The sequence below is a fragment of the Oryx dammah genome, unplaced genomic scaffold, assembly GCF_014754425.2.
Source record: "Oryx dammah isolate SB20612 unplaced genomic scaffold, SCBI_Odam_1.1 HiC_scaffold_12, whole genome shotgun sequence".
NCBI classification, from domain to species: domain Eukaryota; kingdom Metazoa; phylum Chordata; class Mammalia; order Artiodactyla; family Bovidae; genus Oryx; species Oryx dammah.
Window position 1 is genome coordinate 33,302,279 of NW_024070196.1, and position 27,852 is coordinate 33,330,130.

Genomic DNA, 27,852 nt, shown 5'->3' on the forward strand with positions numbered 1-27,852 from the left:
CACCTACCATCTTACTTGGGTGTCTCTTACCTTGGACATGGGGTATCTCTTCATGGCTGCTCCAGCGAAGTGCAGCCGCTGCTCCTGACCTTGGATGTGGGGTAGCTCCTCTTGGCCACTCCTGCACCAGCAGTAATAAATGGCAACATTTCACATATGTTGAGCACTTACTATATTGCCAGTCACTGTACTAAGGATTATAGAATAATGAATCAATTTATTCAAAAAAAATCTTATAAGGCAGGTTCCATTATCTCCAATTCATAGGAAATTGAAGCAAAGAGAGAATAAACCGTCCAAAGTCAAACAGCATTAGCTGTGGTAAAACCAGAGATTTAAATCCAGGAAATCTTATTTTATAATTAGACTCTATAATACTATGGTATTTTAGTTTACATAATTCCATTACTATTTCCCATTTCTTAAATTATTCTATAAGCATTTGCAAATTATCTTTGACTCTACAGTGTACTTTGAATAAAGCAGGTCTCTCATCTCACATACAGCTTTACATTACTTTTGAGAAGTCAAATCCCAAATAAGCTTTGTCAAGCCCTTAACTTCAAAGAGAAATTAATTCATACATTTGAAAAATTTTCCTCTCAACTTATGAAAATATTATTTTGAAAGAAGTATGTTAGTCTTTTGAATCTTTTGTATTACTGTGACTTTTTTCAAAATTAACATTTCATTCTCCTGTGAACTAACATACTTAAATATCAACTTTATTTAAATTATTTAAATCCCTGTATCACTACTTTCCTAAGTAAATCTCCATCACTGATATAATGTTCAGCCCTGAAATTATTCTCTATTATTGAAATTATGGTCAGGAAGGACTCCAGTATTTATCCTATAATTATCTTCTGAGGTTTGAATTTTAGTCTGTTTCCATACTTTGCTTATGTTAGAAAAAAAAATTATCTAGAAATTACATTTATTCTGTTAAAAGAAATTGATACATTAAAAATATTATTGCATGTCTTTTAAAAGCCAGTTTTGTTTTTTTTTTATCTTTGGAAAGAACTACATGCCATTCTCAGTACTTTCCCCATCTGTGTCTTGTGTTTATGTGTTTTCTAATGGAAAATTGATAATACTAAAATAAAGAAAACAAAACTTCAAATATATTTACACTAAGGGTTTTTAATTACTAACTTCTTTCTAATAAATTATCTTGCATCAAAAAAATAGTAAGTACAAGGGTCAAAATACAGAGCAGTAATTATAAAAGACATGGTTCACAGATAGTAAATAAATTGTGTTAAATATTTAGGTTTATCAAAATGTTTAAAGGCCAGTATAATTCCTGTGAGATTTTCTTAAAATTGAGGTATAATTGACAAACAACATTATATTAGTTTGAGGTGTACAACATAATGTTCAATATTTATATATATTGAAAATGATCTCCACAATAAGTCTGTTATCATTCCATCACCAGTGATAGGTTGATTTTTCTTGTGATGAAAAATTTTAAGATCTACTCTCTTAGCAATATTCAAATATGCAATACAGTGTTAGTGATTATAGTTGCAATGTGATACATTAAATCCCCATGACTTAATTATTTTGTAATTCGAAGTTAATCTTTTTAGCTCCCATCTGTCTAGTCAAGGCTGTGGTTTTTCCAGTAGTCAGGTATGGATGTGAGAGTTGGACTGTGAAGAAGGCTGAACTCCGAAGAATTGATGCTTTTGAACTGTGGTGTTGGAGAAGACTCTTGAGAGTCCCTTGGACTGCAAGGAGATCCAACCAGTCCATTCTGAAGGAGATCAGTCCTGGTATTTCATTTGGAAGGACTGATGCTGAAGCTGAAACTCCAGTACTTTGGCCACCTCATGCGAAGAGTTGACTCATTGGACAAGACTCATGCTGGGACGGATTGGAGGCAGGAGAAGAAGGGGATGACCAAGGATGAGATGGCTGGATGGCATCGCTGATTCGATGGACGCAAGTCTGAGTGAACTCCGGGAGTTGGTGATGGACAGGGAGCCCTGGCGTGCTGAGATTCATGGGGTCGCAGAGTTGGACACGACTGAGCGACTGAACTAAACTGAACTGAACCCGTTTCAGCCATTCCTCATTCCCAGCCTCTGGTAGCCCTAGTCTATTCTCTGTATCTGTGAAATCAGTTTTGTTTTTAAGATTCCACATGTGAACAAGATCATACAGTATTTATCTTTCTCTTTCTGATTTATTTTATTTAGCATAATCCCCTCAAGGTCCATTCATGTTGGCACAAATGGCAAGATTTTATTCTTGTTTTTTTTTAGCTGAATAATATTCCATTGTGTATATATATATATGCACACACACACACACACATGCATATTTTCTTTATCCATTCATTCATTGTTATACAGTGAGGTTGTCTTCATATCTTCATATCCATTGTAAATAATGCTGCAATGAACATGGGAATGCATATATCTTTTTGAGGTAGTGTTTTCATTTTCTTTGGACAAATACTCAGAAATGAAATTGTTGGATCATATGGTAGTTTTAATTGTAATTTGAGGAAATACCATAGTGTTTTCCATAGTGGCTAATTTACCTTCCGACCATTGCACAAGGGTTCTCTTTCCACCACATCTTCACCAGCATTTACTGTTTCTTATATTTTTGATAACAGTTCTAACAGATGTGAAGTAATGTTGCATTGTGATTTTGATCTGCATTTACCTGATGGTTAGTACATCTTTTCATGTACCAAACATAATACATAAAATGCACCCAAACATATTGTAATAAAAAGAAGAAAAAGAAAGAATAGAACTTAAAAGGCAGCCAAGGTGGAAAAAGGGAAATCAACTGTTAGGGAATAACTTTTGCACTAACTGTGTGATTCCTCAACAAACAATAGTAAGACTCCCAATGAAACATTTTTAATGTATAAGAGAATAACTGTGAATCTGGAATTATGTGTAATGTGGAACTATTATTAACACAAAAGTCATATAAAGACATATTCAAAGAAACAAAAAAAATGTACAAATTTATTACCAGAGACAATCTCCAAAAGAACTTCTAGACTCTAGAAGTGAGACAGTGTACCTGCGGAAGCAGAGGAACAAACCCAGAACACTAAGATGAGAAAGAAAAGAAATAGAAGATAAAATGCTAAGTATAGCACATGGGTAAATCTAAACAAATAGTGATGATGTAATAATAATCATTTCTTATTTGAGGATTTTTGTAAAAAGCTAGAACTAACGTAAAAGTCGAAGGTAGCATATAAACCATTTTCATCATCTGTGTTATTTGGGAGGATAAATAAAGATATTGATCAGTTTTAGACTTTGCTTAGAATATTTGTCAAAATACATAGGCTGGATCACACAGGTTACAAAGAAACAACAATAATAAATTACAACAGCCAAGGATTAGTTCTGTGCTTAATTTATATCTCTCACAGGTTTGGTAGGGCTCTATTCCACATCCTCTTCTTTAAAATCAAGGCTGAAGGAACAGCCCCTTACCTAGGAGACGCCTGGGAGAGAAAAGAATTGCCAAATACATGCCTTGGCAATTAAAGGTGCTAATTAGCAAGTCATATACTGAAACCTGATGTCAAAGGAAGAAATATAATCCACCAGAAGACATGAGCCTGTAGAACAGGTAAAGAAAGATAACGAGTCCTTTAAAAATAATACAGTATGCCACAAGGGCAGGAACAAAACCAGAAAGTGAATAACTTCTAAACCTATGAGAAAGGGAAATTAAAATGATAAAAACTGCATACAATCTACTTAAGAGGCTGCAAGGGGGAAAAAAGTCATGGACAGTGAAATATATGAAAACTATAAAATGAGGTAATACATTCAAATATATAAATTATTTTAAAAAGTGCTTCCCTGGTGCCTCAGACGGTAAAGAGACCCGGGTTCGATTCCTGGGTTAAGAAGATCCCCTGGAAAAGGAAATGGCAATCCACTCCAGCACTCTTGCCTGGAGAATCGCATAGATTGAGGAGCCTGATAGGCTATAGTCCATAGGGTCGCAAAGAGTCAGACATGATTGAGTGACTTCACTTCACTTCAAACAAAGTAAATTTTTTAAAAATAAAGCATTTTTTCAGAATAATGCCTTTTAACAAATATTCAGGTATAAATCCTTTTTAATCAAACTGAAAAGTTTGAAAGAAGAACAATTTTTGTACCTAAATGTAGAAGATAAAGAAAAAAACATAGGCAAATATTAACAACAGCAAAGAGTCTATCTAGTTATTTTAATTTAACAAAATTTAAGACAGAAACCATAAAACTATTATAAGCAATGAAGTTCATTACACAATGAAAAAAGATTCAATTAATCAGGAAGATGTAACTATTCTAAAAATTATTTACACAGATTTTTGAGAAGAAACTGATTCCTCTCCTACTTTACAGAGAAATTTTAACACAAGTTTTTCAGTATTTATAAGGAACCTCCGAGCTAAAACAGAAACTCCAAAAAATAAGTGAAGATAATGTTTCAATTAGGAAATTAATTTGAACTCAGTAAAAGAAGACTGGATTTAGTCCACAGGACTGGAAAAGGTCAGTTTTCATTCTAGTCCCAAAGAAAGGCAATGCCAAAGAATGCTCAAACTACTGCACAATTGCACTCATATCACATGCTAGTGAAGTAATGCTCAAAATTCTCCAAGCCAGGCTTCAACAATATGTGAAGAGTGAACTTCCAGATGTCCAAGCTGGTTTTAGAAAAGGCAGAGCAACCAGAAATCAAATTGCTAACATCTGCTGGTTCATCAAAAAAGCAAGAGAGTTCCAGAAAAACATCTATTTCTGCTTTATTGACTATGCCAAAGCCTTGGACTGTGTGGATCACAAAAAACTGTGGAAAATTCTGAAAGAGATGGGAATATCAGACCACCTGACCTGCCTCTTGAGAAACCTGTATGCAGGTCAGGAAGCAACAGTTAGAACTGGACATGGAACAACAGACTGGTTCCAAATAGGAAAAGGAGTACGTCAAGGTTGTATATTGTCACCCTGCTTATTTAACTTCTATGCAGAGTACATCATGAGAAATGCTGGGCTGGAGCAAGCACAAGCTGGAATCAAGGTTGCCAGGAGAAATATCAATAACCTCAGATATGCAGATGACACCACCCTTATGGCAGAAAGTGAAGAGGAACTAAAAAGCCTCTTGATGAAAGTGAAAGAGGAGAGTGAAAAAGTTGGCTTAAAGCTCAACATTCAGAAAACAAGATCATGACATCCGGTCCCATCACTTCATGGCAAATAGATGGGAAAACAGTGGCAGGCTTTATTTTGGGGACCTCCAGAATCACTGCAGATGGTGATTGCAGCCATGAAATTAAAAGATGCTTACTCCTTGGGAGCAAAGTTATGACCAACCTAGAAAGCATATTAAAAAGCAGAGACATTACTTTGCCAACTAAGGTCCGTCTAGTCCAGGCTATGGTTTTTCCAGTGGTCATGTTGGATGTGAGAGTTGGATTTTGAAGAAAGCTGAGCACTGAAGAATTGATGCTTTTGAACTGTGGTGTTGGAGAAGAATCTTGCGAGTCCCTTGGACTGCAAGGAGATCCAACCAGTGCATCCTAAAGGAGATCAGTCCTGCATGTTCATTGGAAGGACTGATATTGAAGCTGAAACTCCAATACTTTGGTCACCTGATGTGAAGAACTGACTCATTTGAAAAGACCCTGATGCTGGAAAAGATTGAACGCGGGAGAAGAAGGGGATGACAGAGGATGAGATGGTTGGATGTCATCACCGACTCAATGGACATGAGTTTGGTTAAACTCCAGAAGTTGGTGATGGGCAGGGAGGCTTGGCATGCTGCAGTCCATGGGGTCACAGAGTCAGACATGACTGAGCGGCTGAACTGAACTGAAGTAAAAGAGACCTCTGAAACATAGGCTTAAACAAATGAAGATTCCAAAAGTTAATTTTTGCTTAACTATCTTTTGAAAACTTTTTCATCCCAGTTTAAAGACTGCAGAAACAATATACATAAAGAACATTTGTCTTTCAAATGGAAAACATAGTCTTTCAAGCACACAGGCAGCATTTATGAAAATTAATTATGACTCAGTGCAAGTTGATTTTAGCAAGTTTCATTTAGTTTATTAAAATCCCTAATATACAAACATATTCTCTACCTCCATCATAGGTAAGATAGAAACAAAATGGACAACTTTAAAAAATCATATTAAAATAATAAGGAAAGGAGAAATTTTTAAATAGTTCAAAGTATATGATTTAGGTTATAATGGGAACTATTAATAGAAAATACTTAGAAATTTTCAATAATGAAAACAGCAAATATAGATCAGATCCACTCTATAGTGTATACATGTTCTTTAGTTTAACAGAGTTAGTTCCCACCTTGTATAGCTTTCTTTTGATGTTTATTTGTTTTAGTGTGTATTATGGGATAAGCATCCAATTTCTCCCTGCAAACTGTTGACCAGTTTTCTGATCAAAATTTATTGAGTAATCTATCTTCCCCACCCCAGTAGTTTTTACCATATTGCATTTAGCTTTTTTCAGAATTATCCACATGTTCCCATTGATTTGCCTATCACACTTTTGTAAATTTTTATTTTATATTTTAAGTAAAATATTTTTCCCTACCTTGCTGGTTTTCCTTTAACCCCATCCACAAGTCCCTTCATTAAACTCTCTGTCATCAACCCTGTTGAACGAGACATCTTTTTCCTTCCAGCTAGGTATCTGACTGATGTGACAGTATAAGTTCTCTTTTTTCTAGAGAAAGTGATGCTCATACAGATGAAGTCATTTTCTAAGCTTACACAGCAAGAAAGGGGGATAAAATCAAACTCAAATTTTCAAATGTCGTTATCCAAAGATGTCACCATCTGGGGTGGTAGATGGAGACTGACCTGTGGATGATACTTGTTCTACTGAAAATTTACATATAGCAAAATATATATTTGCAATATTTTAAAACACAGAATGACATTTGGGAAGTATTACATCAGCAGGAAGCATTCTCAGCAATCTGGCAACAGCAGTATTTTTCTGAGAGCTAGCCATGTCACAAAAAGATTTGGGACATTTTAAGGGTGAGATTTCATTCAAGAGGCAGATATCAGTAATAGCATATTTCAAAATGTGAACTTCACTGGGAATGGATATCAAAGAAGAGAGCCCAAGAGTTTGCTCCCTATTAGCCTTTTTCCAATTCCCATAAATCCAAGACAAAGTTGCCAGAATCTTAATGTCACAACTGGTGCAAAGGGAAACATGTGGTGGTGGAGGAGGAGAGGATGGGTATTCCCCCTTGTAATACTTGGCTAGTTTTCTGGAAAATAACAATAAATTTGCAAACTTAATCTGAAATAGCTCAGCTCTGCTGAGCCTTTCATCCATAGTTAATGTGAAGTTTTCACCATCACTGTAAGGCCCACATGTCTCAATTCTGCTTTTTTTGTGGTTTGATGATAAAAACCACAGCCCTTCACAAGTGCACAGAATTCAATAGAGCCTTATAAAAAGGTTCTGGTTTTCTTTGGCATATGGACTTTTCAGTCTGGAACAGAACAAACCTGAAATTTCAGTGGATGAGTTAAATCCACAAGAATCCAAAAATCACTGAATCAATTCAACTAAGTTTATCCAACTTGAAACTATCCAACACACAATCCTGATTGTGATTTTACTACCTGTACTGATATTGAAGATCAACTTTTTCTAGCTTTATTGAGCTATAACAGACATATAACATTGTGTAAATTTAAGATGTACAGCCTGATGATATGATGCATATATATGTTGTGAACTGATTACTATAATGTTAACATATCCATCACTTCACATAATTACCTTTTTGCTGCTGCTGTTGTTATGAGAACATTTAATATTTACTGTCTTAGCAACTTTCAAGTATATAATACAGTATTGTTATCTTTAGTCCCCATACTCCCCATAACATATTAGATCCTCAGAACTTATTCCTCTTATAACTGAGAGTTTCTAACCTTTGACCAACATCTCATTTCCCAGATCTCCTGGTCCCTAGACATCACCATTCTACTCTCTCTTTCTGTGAGTTTAGCTTTTTTAGATTATACATACAAGTAATATTGTATAGTATTTGTCTTTCTCTGTCTGACCTATTTCACATAGCATAATGCCCTCTGTTTCATCCATGTGACAGGATTTCCTTCTTTTTATGCCTGAGTAATATTGCATTTTAGACATTTCTTTAAGGTAATGATTTCATTTCCTTCAGATATATATCCAGAAGTTACATTTCTGGATCACATAGTAGTTCTATTTGTAATTTCTTGAGGAGTTTCCATACTGTTTCCCATAGTGGCTGTACCAATTTACATTCCCACCAACCATGCACCATGGTTCCCTTTTCCCAAATTCTTGTCAACACTTGCTATGTCTTATCTTTTTGAAAATAGCTTTTCTAACACATGTGAGGTGGTATCTCATTGTGATTTGGATTTGTATTTCCCTGATATGGAAGATCTTTTTTATTCAAAGCTTTGTACAACTAATTCTAAACTCTGCATTATTAGTTTTTAATACTATATATGTTTAATAACATAAATATCAACTTAGAAATAATTGTCCTCCTCATAAACAAGCAAATTTTTTACTTCAAATATAGCTTATTAATTTTTGAAGTAGTTAATTCAGTCATATGATAGTCAAAAGTTACTGAAGTGGGGTTCCCAGGTGGCGCTGGCAGTGAAGAACCCGCCTGCCAATACAGGAGAAATGAGAGAGAAACGCACTCCGGGACTTTTGTTGGGAAAAGTCGTATGTACAGAGAAGCCCGGCAGGCATCAGTCCATGGGGGTCACAAAGAGTTGGACATGACTGTGCACAGCACAGCATAGAGAAAAAAAATATGTTTTCCTTCTACCTCTTCCCTAGCCATGATCTCTTCTCATTGGAGACAACCTAGTTCCTAGTAGTTGAGCGTCATTCTGGAGACAGTCTGGGAATATACACCAAGCATCTATGTATGTGGGTCTGTGGGTGTGTATAAAGTGAAAGTGAAGTCGCTCAGTCGTGTCCAACTTTTTGCGACCTTGTGGACTGTAGCCCACCAGGCTCCTCAGTCCATGGGATTCTCCAGGCAAGACTACTGGAGTGGGTTGCCATTTCCTTCTCCAGGGGATCTTCCCGACCCAGGGATTGAACCCAGGTCTCCCACATTGCAGGCAGATACTTTAACCTCTAAGCCACCAGGGAAGCCCCCTATGGGTGTATATATATATATATATATGAATTTATTTATTATTTTCATTTTATACAAATGATAGCATATTCTATAGTGACTTGCACTTTGCTTTTTTTTTCACTCAAAGGACACCTTAGATATTATTCCATAGTAATACTTAATTCATTTCTAATGGACGTATAGGATTCAGTTGGTTGAATGATCAGAATCACAGCTAATATTTTTGAACAATTTGATCCTGGCACTGTTCTAATGCTTTGACCAGTTCAATTCTTAATATTACTGGTATTAGATTCATTTTACATGTAAGGAAAATGAGGGACAGAGAGATTCATTAATTCATGAATGATCAGAGAGAGAGAAAGTATTAGAGGTAGCCTAGATGGGATAGTTTAGTTCTGGATCCTGAGTTTGCTAGGAGGCAATTCTTCATGGATCTCGTATGTTGCTACACATTTTATGAACAGGGCACTGACTGCTTCTGTCGTAGACTTTTTTCAAGAATGTTTGTATAGTAAACATTTTAGAAAATAGAGATTTGAAACTCTCCCGAGCAGAAGGAAGTTTCATTTACTGTCTGGGAAAATAAATACAGCACCTCCCTTCATAGAAAGGGCAGATTTTCTTGCAGCTAATTGTAAAATATTTGTGTCCTCTAAGCTGGGATTCATAGACTAATGCAAACCCCACTATATGTGCAGCTTAATACTGACCCCCTCCACATTGCCTCCATGGAGCTGTTTGATTATATTCCATAGGAGCTCAACCAGGACTGGAACGTACAAGATGGTCTCATTCATATGTCTTCTGCCTCACCTGGGGTGACTAGAATGTCTGAGGGTTGGCAAAACCATTCTATCCTGCAGGGAGATTGAAATTCTTACATGATGCTCACAATACTAAGGTAGAAAAAACAGCTTTCGGACTCTTAAAAGGCTACATCCATAACTGGCATAGCATCCTTCTATTAACCAAAGAAAATCACCTTGCCATGCCAGGTTCTAAGTGAGGGAAGATTCCCACTGTGGGTGGCAGAAGAGGTGTGCAAAAAATATAGGCATGAGGCAAATCATTAGCAGCTACCTTTCCAAGCAATCTGCTATGGATTTTTAAAAACTGCCTGTTTTTTCATGTAATTTTAGGGTTTTACCTGTTTATCTTTGATCTGTGATTTATTTTGTCATAATAAATATGTTAAAGTTATCACTTTAATTTTAGTTGCTGAGCTTTTCTGAAATCATTTAAGTAATGCATCTTTTCCCTAATACTTTAAATGAGTTCTTTATAATGGATGAAAATTCCATACATCCTTGTCTATTTCTTGTCTCTATGTTCTCTGTAATACATATAATGGGACAAGATTTGTTTTAGTTAAAATAGATGTACTGGTACAAAACCTGTTTTAATTCAAAATCTTGAATGTCCCATCAGACAAGCTCCTGTCCCTAGACTCCCTGTCATACTGTCCAACACCAAATGAAATATGAGTTATCAGTGATATAGCTTCATAAATATATGCTCTAATCAAAACCATCCATCATTTCTTACTGAGTTACTAAAAGAACCCCCTCACAGTTCTCCTTTATCCTACTCTCCATCCTTCAGTAAATCTTCCATATAGTAGATAGTGAAGTCATTTGAAATTCATATTAGATTTTCTTACTCACTTTTCTCAAAATATTTTGGGACTTCTCTCACTCTTATAAAAAAGTTAACTTCCCATGGCTTATAAGGTCTTACTCAACCTTCTGTCAGGGCTGCTCCTCCAGTCTTGTTTCCTTCTATTCCTTTTCTCATTCACCATCAACCACATTAATCTTCCCGTTTCTCAAGTGTGCCAACTTTTCCCCAAGTTAGTGCTTATGAAATTCTCTTTCCTGCAGTTATTCACTCTTCTATTAAATGTTACCATTGCTCCCTTGTTTACTTCATGCATGCCTCTACTGAAATAGTCCTTCCTCAGAGAGGCCCTGCATGAGCCTCTCATCTAAAAGAAGCCCCTCTTTCAGCAGTACTCTCCATCTCTGAGTCTGCTTTGCTGTTCCTAATAGCATTGGTCATTACTTGATATTATGTGTTTGCATATTACCTGTTTCTTCCACTAGACTCTGACATCTAAGAAAGAATCGATTTCTCTTTCACTCCAAGGATCTAGACTGCTACCAAAAGCATAGGAGAGATTCAAAAAACATTTGTTGAGGAAATGAATGGGTGAGTAGATGAGGTAAACTTCTCAAATAAAACCATTTCTCCAATTCCAGTTTGGTTGACTCTGTGCCACGTATGAGCTTTCCAGGTGGTGCTAGTGTTAAAAACATAAGAGACATGGGTTCGATCCCTGGGTTGGGAAGATACCCTGGAGGAAGGCATGGCAACCCACTCCAGTATTCTTGTCTAAAGAATCCCATAGACAGAGAAGCCTGGCAGGCTACAGTCCATAGGGTCATAAAGAGTGGGATGTGACTGAAGCAGCTTCGCACACATGCATACCATATATAAACAAAATATGTAAGAAATTATACTTTTGTACTTGTAGACCCTTTACTTTCCCAAATTACATACATTAAGTATAAAAAGAAACCATGTTAATTTATCTGTTTTGATCTCCTAAGATACATTCTATAATCCATATTCCCATTGCAGTTCTTTCTCTTTATTTTTTCATGATTTAATATGTTCATTAGTTTGAAGCCTTCTGAAGCATTACAGAAAAGGATCATCAAATGATGAGGATATAGTTTATAAGTAGAATCTCCTCCCTCAGAATGTCCATACAGAGGGGAAAATAATGGTATATGGATCATATGGAGAATGCAGATTTTTATAAGGAATGGGACCAAAGTCAAAGATCATTTCAGGATCCTGTGTTTTGAGTTTATCCCCATAAGTTTGGTGTAAGGATAGACCAGAACTTTTTTGAAAAGTGTCCCCCCTAAAAAGGCTAGGTTATTTCTGATATAAAGGATCTAGTAGCTGTTTCTCTTCTCTGGGAATTAGTAAGCCTTTGTATCATTCCTAGTATCCTTACCTCCCATATCCAGTTTGTGTATGTTGTCATTAAATGAAAGTTTTACCAAGACAAAGATGTTTTACCTTCCACCCTGACAAACTTTTGACCTCCATAAATCCATTCTGACTACTCAAATCCCATAGCACTCTCAAATGATTCTAGCATTCTTCCTTCCTTCCTGTGCTGTTGTAATAGCCTATTGATAGGTCATATATTTAGCTTTCATTTGGCAACTTCCAAGTTTGTTTCATACAAAGTATAGTTGAAACGTAGAAGCCCGAAAAGTATCCATGTATGCATATAGTGTATATGTATGTCTGTGGGTGGGTGGGTGTATTACGTTCAATTTATCTCATAATTAGTAATGCTGATGCATTCCTCTGTCTTAAAAACTTGGCTGAAGTCAAGCTATTAGGAAAATAAATTTTATCTTTCTTTTATCATCATATTATTTCAGACCTTTGGTGTTCTTTTTTGATAAAGATGAAACCTAAAGATAGAAAAAAATATGTTCTTCTGTGTCATGGTTAGATAAGTTTAAATGTTTTCATGAAAGAAAAGAATGTGTGAAGGTTTCACAATGTAAAATAAAGTTAAGCATGTATATGTGAATATTTACTCTCTCAGTCACTTTGTTAAAAAATCAACAAAGAAGAGAAGACAAGGAGGCACTGTTTTGGTGAGCCATAAAACAATACTTTGAAGTGTTCTATTTGAGTCATTTCCCAAATATCGTGAATGATCATTAAGAGAGAGAAGAGAGTGGGAAGAGAAATGAAGTAATAAAACAATACTAAGATAACTTGGGTTTGCATATATATGAGGTAAATGAGGTTGGAGTATGTATTTTAAAAACATTTTTAAAAGAAAAGAATGATCTAGTGGTTATACAGAAGAATAGGAGTCAGAGTCCTCAGGCTGAATTTCCATCTGACTTGTCAATGAACTTGAAGTTGAATTTAGCAGGTGGCACTGCTTCAGCTTTTGCCTCTTCCACCCTGAGCAAATAATGTCAATGAACTCTATAGGACTAAGTCAGAAAAAAAATATCTTTACATAAATATATCTCTCAACTGTAACAGAAACACATTTCACCAAAGAGGTTAAAAACTTATCATCTGTATCTCATTAGGATATTTATAGTAAAAATGCTTTATTTTGCACGGCTTATTAAAAATTTTAGAGAAGATTTTGACTTTTTGAATCTTTGGTTGATCAGATGTTTTATTATAAAATTCAATCCATTATATAATTATTTTTCTCATTATTATTTTGATTTTGTCACAGTGTTATTTTGTCATTTATAGTCTCTGAACTCAGAAAATATTTCCTACAATTTCAAAGGGCCATGTCTTTGGCATTTGCCAAGTTAATCTATTTTTGACATTGACTCAGAATTCCAAAATTTTTCACTTTTTTTGGATGCCCTTTTTGAAAATAAATTGTTGGAAAATATTGAATATAGTTAAAACGGTTGAATATGTTAAATATTTTGTTTAACAGCTATGAAAAAGTGAAACTGAAGTCACTCAGTTGTGTCTGACTCTTTGCGACTCCATGGACTGTAGCGTACCAGGCTTCTACCTCCATGGGATTTTCCAGGCAAGAGTACTGGAGTGGGTTGCCATTTCCTTCTCCAGGGGATCTTCCCGACCCAGGGATCAAACCCAGGTCTTCCGCATTCCAGGCAGACGCTTTAACCTCTGAGCTACCAGGGAAGCCCATTAACAGCTATAAGTTACCACATATCTTCCATGGAACAAGCAGAAAGCTACCATCCACATTATTCATGCTAAACTCTTCTCTAAGCAACCAAAAGTAGATACTGTATGGAAGTTTACTTTCCACTCTCTGAAATGTCACTTAGATGACCTTAGGTTAAAATAAACTCATGTATACCCGTTGTTATCCTCCCATTTGACTATCCAAGGAGGAGGAACAAAGGCTAACCACTGTGGACTTTGAGGGGCATCCTGTGAATGAGCTAAAAGTATATTTTCTTGCACCTTGATTCCCTACATTAAAGCAGGAGCTACTTCTACTTCTGAGCATTAACTGACCCTGAAATAAGATCCATAGTTCATCTTGCTCATTTTTTCCTGAGACCAAGTAAAGCTCCATGAAAAACAGCAGAAATAAAACTGATGACAACAATAATAAAAGGATATTAAACGTGTTAGGTATTTTACTAATTCATCTATGTGCATTATATGGTTAAATAAACACTTTAATTATTAAAAACTTCTTCAACAAATACGTATTGATGATCTTCCCTGGGGCAGCACAACCTAATGAAGCAGTTTCTAATGTTTTTCTTATTTTGTGGATAGAGACACTGAGTTTTAAAGAGTACAATATTTTGCACAAGGTCTCCTGTTAAATAGATGAGGTGGGATTTGACTTCAGGTTTCCTGATGCTTAAGACCGAAGGTCAAACTCCTCACTGTCTCTTGTGATGCCAACATTAGCTGTTAGGTATGTTTTCCCAACTTCACCTAGCTCTCAGATACACTTCTTATATTTTTTTGGAAGCAAGCCCATCTAAACATTCACTGTGACAATGTAGAAAGGTCAAAGTCTGGGATGTATTTCTTTGCATACGATTTTTCTCAAGCCACTGTTTGCAAATTATTGCACAAGGTGCCATGATATTCCCTGACTGCACCAGAGGCAATTTCTTAATAGATCCAGTTTCTACAATAACAGCCATAGGTCAGAAAATGAGAGAGTTATGGAATGAGCGGTTTGGGGCCTGTGTTTTTTGGCCTGGCACGGTGAGAGTGTATAATCTGGATAGATGTTCACTTTCTAAACAAGCATAACCTCTGGTTGCCATTAAAGGAGGAAGTAAAGTTTAAGCTTGTTCTCTTCATTAAAAAACTTTATAAAACTAGCATTTGTTTAGCTCAAAATGGATATTCATTCTAACGAGCAAAAATAATGACAGGCATGACTGAACTACCAGAGTGATATTGTCTCTACTTTTCTCAAATAATCAAATGGATATTTCATCAAAACTGTGTCACAGACGACTCATTCAAATATCAGATAAGAAGTGGTAAATGCGGGTGTGTCCGTGAGAAGTTCTTGGATCAGTGTTGAGTTTTGACATGGAGGCTGGATTTCATTAATACTCTTCTTTTTCGACCTGATGCTACCAGGGTGTTAGTGATAATTTACATGCCCCACCTCTTCAGTCGAAAGTTCAAAAGTTCATGAGGAAAAGAGTTAATTTAAAATATGGAAGAACAGCCATTTTATTGATGGTGAACATCATCAACAAGAAATACTGTGAAGCACAGCAGGTCCAAATGGTAACCTGCACTGAAGCATGTTACACTGTCGGAAAGAAACTACAGGGGAAAGCATTTGGCTCTGCTGCTGTTCAGCGTCAGTGCATCAGAGTAAAGGGTGTGAGGAAGAAAAATTACTAACAGAAAATTACCCATAGTTCGCAAATGAATAGTGCAAACTATAACTAGGAACTATATGTCTATGAAATAAATAAAATAATTTATAATTGGAAACACTTTAGATAAAACATAACTGTGGCTCCTTAAGTCCATTCTTATTTGCTTGAAAGGCACCATTATTAAGATGAGCGTGTAAATATACCATGTTATTTACTCATTATATTAAAAGGTTTTTATAGCATTCTGCACTTTAAAAATGTCAGGTTCTAAAACCATGCTATTACGGTGAAAGTGGTGGCCTAATAAAAGACAAAATGCAGAAATACCTATGAGTAATTTCAGTGAATTATAAAGTGGCCATATTATTTTAAATAAAGAAATCTAAATCCCATGTGATCAGTTCAAGGTATTTTTGTTTGACTACCTCTGTTGAAGGGCATTTGATATCCAGATCCTGATAGAGACATGTTTTATCAGCTCATTTATGCAACTGAAATATTTATTAGAGCATGTAAAACTATGTCTGTGATTTTATAAGTAATTTATCGATAGCTTCTTAATATAAAAATAATAAAGCACTAGTGAAAAATCACCTATAGGTGCTGAAAGAAATAAAAGGTTGGAAGATCTTTGAACAGATCTGTCTGCTACATACCCTATATACATCCCTAAAAAAAATTTTTGGTGTACATATATACAATGTACTAAATGTACATTGTACTAAAATTTCTAGAGTTTATGTGTGTAATAAAATTAGAAGCAAACCACTTAAATATTTATAAATTTGTAGTGCAATCATTAGACAACAGCAACAATCTCAGTAATAAAACTAGCACAGATAATTTTCCACAGAAATTTGCAACTTCTTCCTTTTAAATGTGGATACTGGTAGGCATTCGTTGAGACCAGTATTACTAAAACTGAAAATCTAATCCAAGAGGTAAATTTCTATATCATTTGATATTTTTAAGCCTAGGGAGTGTCTCCCCAGCTTCTCTATCTATACTGCCAGCTTCCCCAGTTAACTCTGCCAAGTTTAACGGTTTTTGTTGAACAGACACATATTGTAACAGAACAGAACAGTTTTATGTGATGTGTTGAAAAAGAAGTTCTACTGCACACAGGCTGACCAAATTTGATGTAACTAGTTTTTGTTTTGTTTAGTATCAACTTTATTAACATAACATTGACATGCAATAAAATGCACACGTTTTAAGTCAGTGAGATTTGACAAACGTATTACACTTGAGTAATGGTCTCCCTAATCAAGACACTTTAAATCCTGAGACTTTTGAGCCCTTTAAGTTTTTAAGATGATAGGCCAGTCTCTGGCATCCTCTCCTGGAATGAACTTCGGTTTTGATTTATTATCTTGGTAAGGGAAGAGAAATTGCTTCTGAGGCTTCGCTTGGCCTCTCTTGTTACAAGAGCTCTTACTGTATAGGTCAAGTGACCAGTGGAAGGGTTTTGCCAACAGACAAATGCATTCGTTCTGATTCAGAAACCAGCGAATGCACAACTTCTTTACTCAGTCATCTGCTGCTTCCACATGTTGGCTATTGTAAATAGTGCTAGTATGTACATTAGGATGCATGTATCTTTTTGAATTAGAGTTTAGTCTTTTCCAGGTATATGCCCAGGAATGAGACTGTTGGATCATATAATAGCACTATTTTTAGTGTTTTAAGGAACCTCCATACTGTTCTCCTTCAGTTCAGTTCAGTTCAGTTGCTCAGTTGTGTCCGACTCTTTGCGACTCCATGAATCGCAGCACGCCAGGCCTCCCTGTCCATCACCATCACCCGGAGTTCACTCAGACTCACTTCCATCAAGTCGATGATGCCATCCAGCCATCTCATCCTCTGTCGTCTCCCCTTCTCCTCCTGCCCCCAATCCCTCCCAGCATCAGAGTCTTTTCCAGTCAGTCAACTCTTCACATGAGGTGGCCAAGTACTGGAGTTTCAGCTTTAGCATCATTCCCTCCAAAGAAATTCCAGGGCTGATCTCCTTCAGAATGGACTGGCTGGATCTCCTTGCAGTCCAAGGGACTCTCAATAGTCTTCTCCAACACCACGTTCTCCTTAGTGGCCACCAATTTACATTCCCACCAACAGTGTAGAAGTGTTCCTTTTACTCCACACCCTCTCCAGCATTTATTATTTGTAGACTTTTTGATTACAGCCATTCTGGCTGGTGTAAGGTGATACCTTATTATTGTTTTGATTTACATTTCTCTAACAGTTAGTGATATTGAACATCATTTCATGTGCCTATTGGCTATCTGCATGTCTTCTCTGAAAAAACGTCTATTAGGTCTTCTGCCCATTTCTTAATTGAATTGTCTTTTTTTAAATAATTGAGTTGTAAGAGCTGTTTATTTATTTTGGAAATTAACTCTTTTTCGGTTGCATTGTTTGCAAATATTTTCTCCCAGTCTGTGGGCAATCTTTTCATTTTGCTAATTTCCTTTGCTGTGGTTTTTAGTTTGATTAGGTCCAGAGAAGGCAATGGCAACCCACTGCAGTGCTCTTGCCTGGAGAATCCCATGGACAGAGGAGCCTGGTAGGCTGCAGTCCATGGGGTCACAAAGAGTCAGACATGACTGAGCCACTTCACTTTCACTTTTCACTTTCACGCATTGGAGAAGGAAATGACAACCCACTCCAGTGTTCTTGCCTGGAGAATCCCAGGGACAGCGGAGCCTGGTGGGCTGCTGTCTCTGGGGTCGCACAGAGTCAGACATGACTGAAGCGACTTAGCAGCAGCAGCAGCAGGTCCTGTTTATTTATTTTTATGTTTCTGTACCTTTTTTTTGCCTTGGGAGCCTGATATAAGAAAATACTGCTACAAATTACATCAGAGAATGTTTTGCCTATATTCCCTTCTAGGAGTTTATGGTGTCATTTCTTATATGTAGATCTTCAAACCATTTTGAGTTTATTTTTTGTATGGTGTGAGGGAGTGTTCTAATGTCATTGATTTACATGAGGCTATGCAAGGAGGTACAACCAGTCCATCCTAAAGGAGCTCAGTCCTGGGTGTTCATTGGAAGGACTGATGCTAAAGCTGAAACTCCAATACTTTGGCCACCTCATATGAAGAGTTGACTCATTGGAAAAGACCCTGATGCTGGGAAGGATTGGGAGCAGGAGGAGAAGGGGACAACAGAGGATGAGATGGCTGGATGGCATCACCGACTTGATGGACATGAGTTTGAGTAGACTCCGGGAGTTGGTGATGGACAGAGAGGCCTGGCATACTGCGATTCATGGGGTCGCAAAGAGTCAGACACAACTGAGTGACTGAACTGAACTGAACTGAGGCAGCTTTCCAGACCACTTGACCTGCCTCTTAAGAAATCTCTATGCAGGTCAGGAAGCATCAGTTAGAACTGGATGTGGATCAACAGGCTGGTTCCAAATAGGAAAAGGAGTACATCAAAGCTGTATATTGTCACCCTACTTATTTAACTTACATACAGAGTACACCATGAGAAACGCTGGGCTGGAGGAAGCACAAGCTGGAATCAAGATTGTCAGGAGAAATATCAATAACATCAGATATGCAGAAGACACCTCTCTTATGGCAGAAAGTGAAGAAGAGCTAAAGAACCTCTTTATAAAAGTGAAAGAGGAGAGTGAAAAAGTTGGCTTAAAGCTCAACATTCAGAAACTAAGATCATGGCATCCAGTCCTATCACTCATGGCAAATAGATGGGGAAACAGTGCAAACAGTGGCTGACTTTATTTTGGGGGGCTCCAAAATCGCTCTAGGTGGTGATTGCAGCCATGAAGTTAAAAGAGGCTTACTCCTTGGAGGGAAAGTTATGACCAACCTAGATAGCATATTCAAAAGCAGAGACATTACTTTGCCAACAAGGGTCTGTCTAGTCAAGGCTATGGTTTTTCCAGTGGTCACGTATGGATGTGAGAATTGGAGTATAAAGAAAGCTGAACGCCAAAGAACTGATGCTTTTGAACTGTGGTGTTGGAGAAGACTCTTGAGAGTCCCTTGGACTGCAAGGAGATCCAACCAGTCCCTCGTGAGGGAGATCAGCCCTAGATGTTCATTGGAAGGACTGATGTCGAAGCTGAAGCGCCAGTACTTTGGCCACCTCATGTGAAGAACTGACTCTTTGGAAAAGACCCTGATGCTGGGAAAGATTGAGGGCAGGAGGAGAAGGGGATGACAGAGGATGAGATGGTTGGAAGGCATCACTGACTCAATGGGCATGGGTTTAGGTGGGCTCCGGGATTTGGTGATGGACAGGGAGGCCTGGTGTGCTGCGGTTCATGGGGTTGCAAAGAATCGGACACGACTGAGCGACTGAACTGAATGGAACTGATTCAGCTTTCCCAGCATCACTTGCTGAAGAGACTGTGTTTTCTCAGTTGTGTATTGTTTCCTCCTTTATTGAAGACTGGCAGTAGGTGTGTGGGCTTATAACTGAGCTCTCTATTCTGTTCCTTTGAGCTCTGTGTCTATTTTTGTGCCATTACCGTGATGTTTAGGTTACCGTAGCTTTGCAGAATTGTCTGAAATCTGAGAGTGTTATACTCCTACCTTTGTTATTTTCTTTCATCATTGATTTGGTAATTCTGTGTCTTTTATGGTTCCATATAAATTTTAGGACTATTTTTTCTAATTCTATGAAAAACGTCATGGATAATTTGATAGTGATTACATTAAATCTGTAGATTGCTTTGGACATCACAGCCATCGAGGAGCATAGATAACTTTTAATTTCTTTGAAGCATCTTCAATTTCCTTTATCAGTGTTTTATAATTCTCAGTGTATAGTTCTTTATTCCTTTATTTTTTGGACATGATTTTGAAGTGGAATTTTTTTTACCTTCTCTTTCTGATCTTTCATTTTTAGTGAAAAGAGATACCACAGAGCTCTGTATATTTATCTTATATACTGCTACCTTGCTGAGTTCATTCTTTAGTTCTAATAATGTGTGTGTGGAGTTTTTAAGGTTTTTGATATAGAGTATCATGTCATTTGTATATAATGACAATTTTACCTCTTCTAGTCCAATTTGTATACCTTTTATTCTTTTTCTTGTCTGATTGCTGTGGCTAGGACTTCCAACACTATATTGAATAGAAGTGATGAGAGGAGGCATCCTTGTCTTTTTCTATAATTTAGCAGGAAGGCTTTTAGCTTTTCACGGTTGAGTATTATGTTGCCTGTGGGTTTGTCATAAATGGCTTTTATTATGCTGAGATTTGTTTCCTTTATATCCACTTTGGTAAGTTTTTTTTTAATCATAAATGGATGTTGAATTTTATCAACTGCATATTCTTGAGAGCTTTTGCAAAATAAAATAGAATGAATTAGTATTTGGTATTTCTCTAAAAAATACAATATGAAAATTTTCAGCAGATGATTGTCTATATACATTCACATACACATGTAAAATCATTTATCAAAGTCAGAATGAGTTCATCAGATTAGCTTGTGCTTATTTAGAATAATAGTCTTCAAAGTGACAGGATGCTCAAGATGATCAGTTGGAGTGTCAGAATATAAGAAAGTATTGACATGTCATAGCATTTAATATATGATCAAAACTGGTACCCTCATTCTGTCAGTATGCCAGATAGTTACATATCACATTTGGAGGAAGAGTTGAGGATCCCTATCCTGTGGAGGTAGATAGTGGTCCTTTTATCCATTCTTCACTTTCAGAGCATTGTAGTTTATGAGGCATCTGTTAAACGAGTTTTTACTTAATTATTTAAGACAATAAAGCTCCACAATACTTGGTACCAGATGAAAAGTCACAATAAAAATCTTTTACTTTTTAAACATATAGAGGTTCACTACTTGTCTAAAGTCTTTTTTCCCCCTTAGATGTCAAGTGCATAGCCCTGGATTAGTCATGCTCCTCTGTTTGTTACACAATTGTAACAGATAAATAGATGTCCCCTCTTTGTATTATTTATTAACTCTTTTCTTTCCATTCCTTACCATCTACCATACATAGACGTATACCTGACATTAACGTACATAGAATTAATAAATAAGATATATGTAAAAAATAATATACATACATTATTTTTCTTATTTTACATATCAGTTTGCTTTTAAGATTTATGCATCTTTGTTTCTATTTGTTTATGTAGTCTGAGACCTCTAAGTGCTGTTACAGTATTCTAGAAGTGTACTAACCATATTTTATTTAACAGTTCAATCAGTAAAGAACATACAAATGACTTCTGACAATTCTGGACATTCTTGTACATATTTTTGTACACCATTTGTACATGTTACCTTTATATTCTCTAGAATATAAATCTGGAAGCAAGTTTAAGAGTCATGGAATATGCATTTGTTTTTGCCAATTATTCTTCAGAATGACTGTCTGGGAAGTGGGCATAAGGGTACCTATAACCTCTGATAGTTACTAGTATTTTACATTTCCAGTTCTTAAGATTTTGCTAAATGAATGGTATAAGTAAATAGATATAATCTGTAGCTATAGTTTTATATGTAGAATTGTTTTGAGTTTTGTATTTACTAATGAGTTTGAGTGTATGCCTCATTTTTAACCTCTTGTAATCTTCGTTTGTAAATTGGCACTTAAATCCTTTGCTCTTTATTCTATTTAAATTAATAAAACTCTCTACAGAAGTTTTATATGACTTTTTTTAGGTAAATTCCTGGAAACTTTGTATTTTCCAGTTTCCTATTTCTGGAATAGATAAATGCAATTGGTTTTTTCCCTAAGTCAATTTTGTGCCCAGAAACTGTACTAAATTTTCTTTTTCTGTTTTTCTTCTCATGATTTTTTTGGCTTTTCTTTTCAGGTAATCATATGTAAGCCATGTTACAATTATCTTTCCCTCCAAGGCTTAAACCTCTTATTTTATTTCCTTTTTTTAAAAATTTGGGTGTTGACCAAAACCTAGTCCTAAGTTAAAGAGTGCCAATGATAGAGGGCTTATTTGTTTTATGTGTAGGCCTGACATTAAAGGAAAAACATCTGAAGTTTCCCCCCAACAAGTACAATATTTACTGGCGCTTGGTTATATGAAACCTTTCCAAAAGGAGGAAAATTTCTTTTTAATACTAGATTTCTAATTATTTATTTTAAATAATGCATTAAAATTTATCAAATTAATTGTTCTATATTTTAAAAAATTTCACTGGAATATAGTTGATTTACAAGATTGTTAACTTCAGGTACATAAAAAGTGAATTGGTTATACCTATATATGTATCTACTCTCTTTTAGATTTTTTTTTCCCATAGAAGCCATTACTGAATATTGAGTATAGTTCCTTGTGCTATACAATAGGTCCTTATTATCAAATTAATTTTTCTGTTTTTTAAGATACTCATATGATTTTTAATGAAGGTATTTACAAAGAAAGAATTCCTACTATCAATTATCTTTTTATTCCCGGGGTAAAAATGGGCTGGTAGCTCAGCTGGTAAAGAAACTGCCTGCAATGCAGGAAACCCTGGTTTGATTCCTGGGTGGAGAAGTTCCCCAGTAGAAGGGATAGCCTACCCACTGCAGTACTTTCTACCTTCCCTGGTGGCACAGTCAGTAAAAAATCCACCTGCAGTGAGGACCTGGGTCTATCCCTGGGTTGGGAAGATCCCCTGGAGGAGGGCATGACAATCCACTCCAGTATTCTTGCTTGGAGAATCCCCATGGACAGAGAAGCCTGATAGGCTCCAGTTCATGCAAAGAGTCGGACACGACTGAGTGACTAAGCACACACACACAGCAAAAAATTTCACTTGATCATGGTACAATATATTTTGTGATATATTGTTAGACTTAGTTGATATTTTGTTTAGTATATTTGTCTCTCTGTTCCTAAGACAAACTATTCAATATGTACTCAGTTTTTTTATTATTGTTCTTGCTAGTTGTGGAATCAAGATTATTCTTAACCCTATAGAATAAACTGAGGTGCCTTTGCAGCTTTTATTTTCTAGAAACACATATAAAAATAACTATTTTTAAAATATTTAAGAAACATTGAACTATTTTGAGAAAAATTTGAGGAATTAATATAAAACAATCAGGATTTTGAGAAGTTTGTGAGAGGATAAGACTAAGAGAACCACTTCAGTTTCATTCATTCTCAGCATTCCATTTAAGTTTTTTATTCCTCTTGTACTTTTTAGGTGTTTTATATTTTTCTCCATAGTTTATCCCCCTTAGTGCAATAATCAAATTTACTAACAAGTTTTGTTCATAATAATCTTAATTATTCCCCTTTTTTTGTTATTTCTTTGAATTAATTTTGACTTCCTCAAAAATATTCAAGCTTTTAAAGGTTAAAGTTTTCCTCTAAGTACCATCCAGCTGTCATATACATTGTATCTTTCAGGTCTAAATGCTTCACAATTTTCCATATTGTTTCTCTTTTGACTTCAAGGATATGGGATTTTTGTTTTCATAAAAGTGAAATTTTGTTAGCTGCCTTTTGTTATTAAATTTTAATTTTATTCTATTATGACTAAAGAATATAATCTATATACTATTTATGTTTTAGAATTTATTCAATACTGCACTGAAATATAGTACAGATCAATTTTTGTAAATTGTCCATAAATGATAAAAAGTATATTTTTTCTCTACTAATCTAATAGTTTACATTATTTAGACCTGCTACATTTGTCTTTTTTCGTTTTTGGTTCTGCTTGATTGTCTTAGTTTTTGATAGTTTATATTAAAAATCTCTAACCACAATGGTTAATATATCAATTTTTTCCTTTCTGTTAGTTGTAACTTTGTATATTTTGAGGCTATATTATAGAACATGACATCATAATGAACTGAACAATTATATCTTCCCTTTTTATTGTTGCTTTACCAGTATGTAAAGATCATCTTTGCCTCTTTTGATCGTTTCTTGTCTTGAATTCTGTCTTGTGAGATATTAGTACCTGAAGACTAATTACACACTTCCCTTTTAAAAAAACACCTGTGATACAAATTTTCTGACCTCTGCTGTGAAGGCTTTTCCATTTCACTGAATAAAATAATAATTGCTCTATGAAGAGAGAACTTTGAAAATGGATACTTAGAAGTTTTATTTGTTGTTTTAGATTTCGGTTGCCAATAATAACATAAAAGGAAACCTTACTCCTCAAAATTTCCCACTTGGTGGATATGGAAGGAAAGAATAGGCACATGTGACTTAGACCCCATCTCTATTTTTGGGATCTGTCCTTTGCCCATGCAGGAGGGACAAAGAGAGGACAACCCCATGGGCTGTAGTCTACCAGGCTCCTCTGTCCAGGGGATTTCCCAGGCAAGAATACTGGAGTGGGGTGCCATTTCCTCCTCCAAGGGATCTTCCCGACCCAAGGATCAAACCCAAATCTCTTGTGTCTCCTGCTTCTGGCCTGCTCCAGGCTTGCCTAGAAGATCTGAAGTTCCAGGGACTAGTTCAACTCAGGAGGAGATAGGCGAGCAAGCTGATTTGATGACTTAACTTAGTCACTTTTTAAAATTAGATTTATTGGTACTGAAGTTGACATTTTAATCTCATCAGTCTAACTCTCACATTTATGTTGTCTTTTCAAACTTGGTGAGAAAAAAAAAGAGTATTATTAATTTGGCTCCTCAAATCCCAAATATTCCTATTATGAAAATAAACATATATGTGATTACTATATTCCCAGTGCTGTTGCTCAATTAACTAGATGCAAATATTTAATAATAGTGACAAAAATGTCAGTAAAAGTGCATAACTAGTATTTTGCCTTTGGTTACTGAAGGCAAGAAATTATATAATGATGTTCGGTCCTAGAATATCTGGAATCTGAGGAAAAGTATGAGAAAATGGAAATTTGAAAAAATAAAGATTCTTTAAGACCAGTTTTAAGATTTGTCTATAGATTTATCATATTGCATTCTATCATCACATTGCCTTAATGTCTCTGCTAATAATGGAAATACACAATTGGTTTATTTGCCAGTGTATGAATTCTCGTGTAAGAGTAGAAATAGAGCCCCAGAATTCCTCCAGCTATGTGGCATAGCTAAAATTTATCAAAGACATTAATTTTTCAAGTTTGTGGTAGATTAAAGATGGTCAAAAATTCTTTGGCATTCTTCCTATCGATGGAGTCTAAGTCCCTCACTGTAAATTTAGTATGCTTTGATGACAGATGTGTCTCCTGGAACATTCCTTCTTGGAATACTGAACAACTGTGTAAGCAGTCTGATACTGCTGTGGCATAAGGTATCCCAAGCTAGGCATGTGGAGAGGCCATATGGAGAAGTATTGAGGAAACAGTTGACAGGCAAAATCAATATGGAGCTGTGCCTGCGTGCATGTGTGCTCAGTCGTGTCCGACTCTGCAACCCCACGGGCTGTTGCCCATCAGGCTCTTCTGTCCAGGGGATTTCCCAGGCAAGAATAAAAGACTGGAGTGGGGTGCCATTTCCTCCTCCAGGGGATCTTCCCGACCCAGGGATTGAACCCAAATCTCTTGTGTCTCGTGCACTGGCAGGCTGGTCCTTTACCACTAGCGCCACCTGGGTTAAAGCCATTTCAGTCATATACAGCAGTTCAGTTCAGTTCAGTTCAGTTCAGTCGCTCAGTCGTGTCTGACTCTGCAACCCCATGAATCGCAGCATGCCACGCCTCCCTGTCCATCACCAACTCCCGGAGTTCACTCAAGACTCACATCCATCAGATCAGTGATGCCATACAGACCAGCTCATCCTCTGTCTTCCCCTTCTCCTCCTGCCCCCAATCCCTCCCAGCATCAGAGTCTTTTCCAATGAGTCAACTCTTCGCATGAGGTGGCCAAAGTACTGGAGTTTCAGCTTCAGCATCATTCCCTCCAAAGAAATCCCAGGGCTGATCTCCTTCAGAATGGACTGGTTGGATCTCCTTGCAGTCCAAGGGACTCTCAAGAGTCTTCTCCAACACCACAGTTCAAAAGCATCAATTCTTCGGCGCTCAGCCTTCTCCACAGTCCAACTCTCACATCCGTACATGACCACAGGAAAAACCATAGCCTTGACTAGATGGACCTTAGTCGGCAAAGTAATGTCTCTGCTTTTGAATATACTATCTAGATTGGTCATAACTTTTCTTCCAAGGAGTAAGCGTCTTTTAATTTCATGGCTGCAGTCACCATCTGCAGTGATTTTGGAGCCCCCAAAAATAAAGTCTGACACTGTTTCCACTGTTTCCCCTTCGATTTCCTATGAAGTGATGGGACAAGATGCCATGATTTTCGTTTTCTGAATGTTGAGCTTTAAGCCAACATTTTTACTCTCCTCTTTCACTTTCATCAAGAGGCTTTTTAGTTCCTCTTCACTTTCTGCCATAAGGGTGGTGTCATCTGCATATGTGAGGTTATTGATATTTCTCATACAGCAGTTAGAGCTATCTAATTTGGGTCTTCAGACATCCTAAAGAAGAAATCAGTCATCACTGCTATTCTCTGCCTAAATTCTTCACCCACAAAATGGTGAACCTCCTAAGAGTTGTTTTATGTTACTCAGTTAGGGAGAGATTTGTCTCATAGTAGTAGGTAATGGAATAGTCGTTAAGTCAGAATTTTATTTACATATATACATATACTTCTGTGTATGTGTATATATACATACATATGTAACATATTTAAATGTGTATATCTTGAAGGAAGTAACAAAAATAGATTTCAATTATCCAATTTTTTGGTTATAATTATCTCAAATTTATAATATTCACATGTATTATTATTTTCAAATAAGTCATACTGTCATTTAACTCAGTATTCTCATTTGTCAAATGAGTGAGTGAATGCTTGCCACTCAGTTGTGTCTGACTTTGTGACCTGATAGATTGTAGCCTGCCAGGCTCCTCTGTCCATGGAATTCTCCAGAGAAGAATACTAGAGTGGGTTGCCATTTCCTTCTTCAGAGAGATCTTCCCAAACCAGAAATCAAACACAGATCTCCTGCAAAGCAGGTAGATTCTTTACCATCTGAGCCACCAGGAAGCCATTTGTCAAATACCTGGAAGCAAGCTGATATGCCAAATAAGAGCAAAAAATAATGTTTTCTCAATATAATGGCCATTGCATCAAGCCACATTGCTTTTATTCATGTTTTGTGTTTTACAAATATCATTCATTTTTAGAATGGGTCAGTCTACATGATACTGATTCAGAAAACTTGACTCTGTCTTAAAGTGTTACCCAACTTCTGGTTTTTCCTTCTTATAAAAATCTATCATCAAACACAACAATGA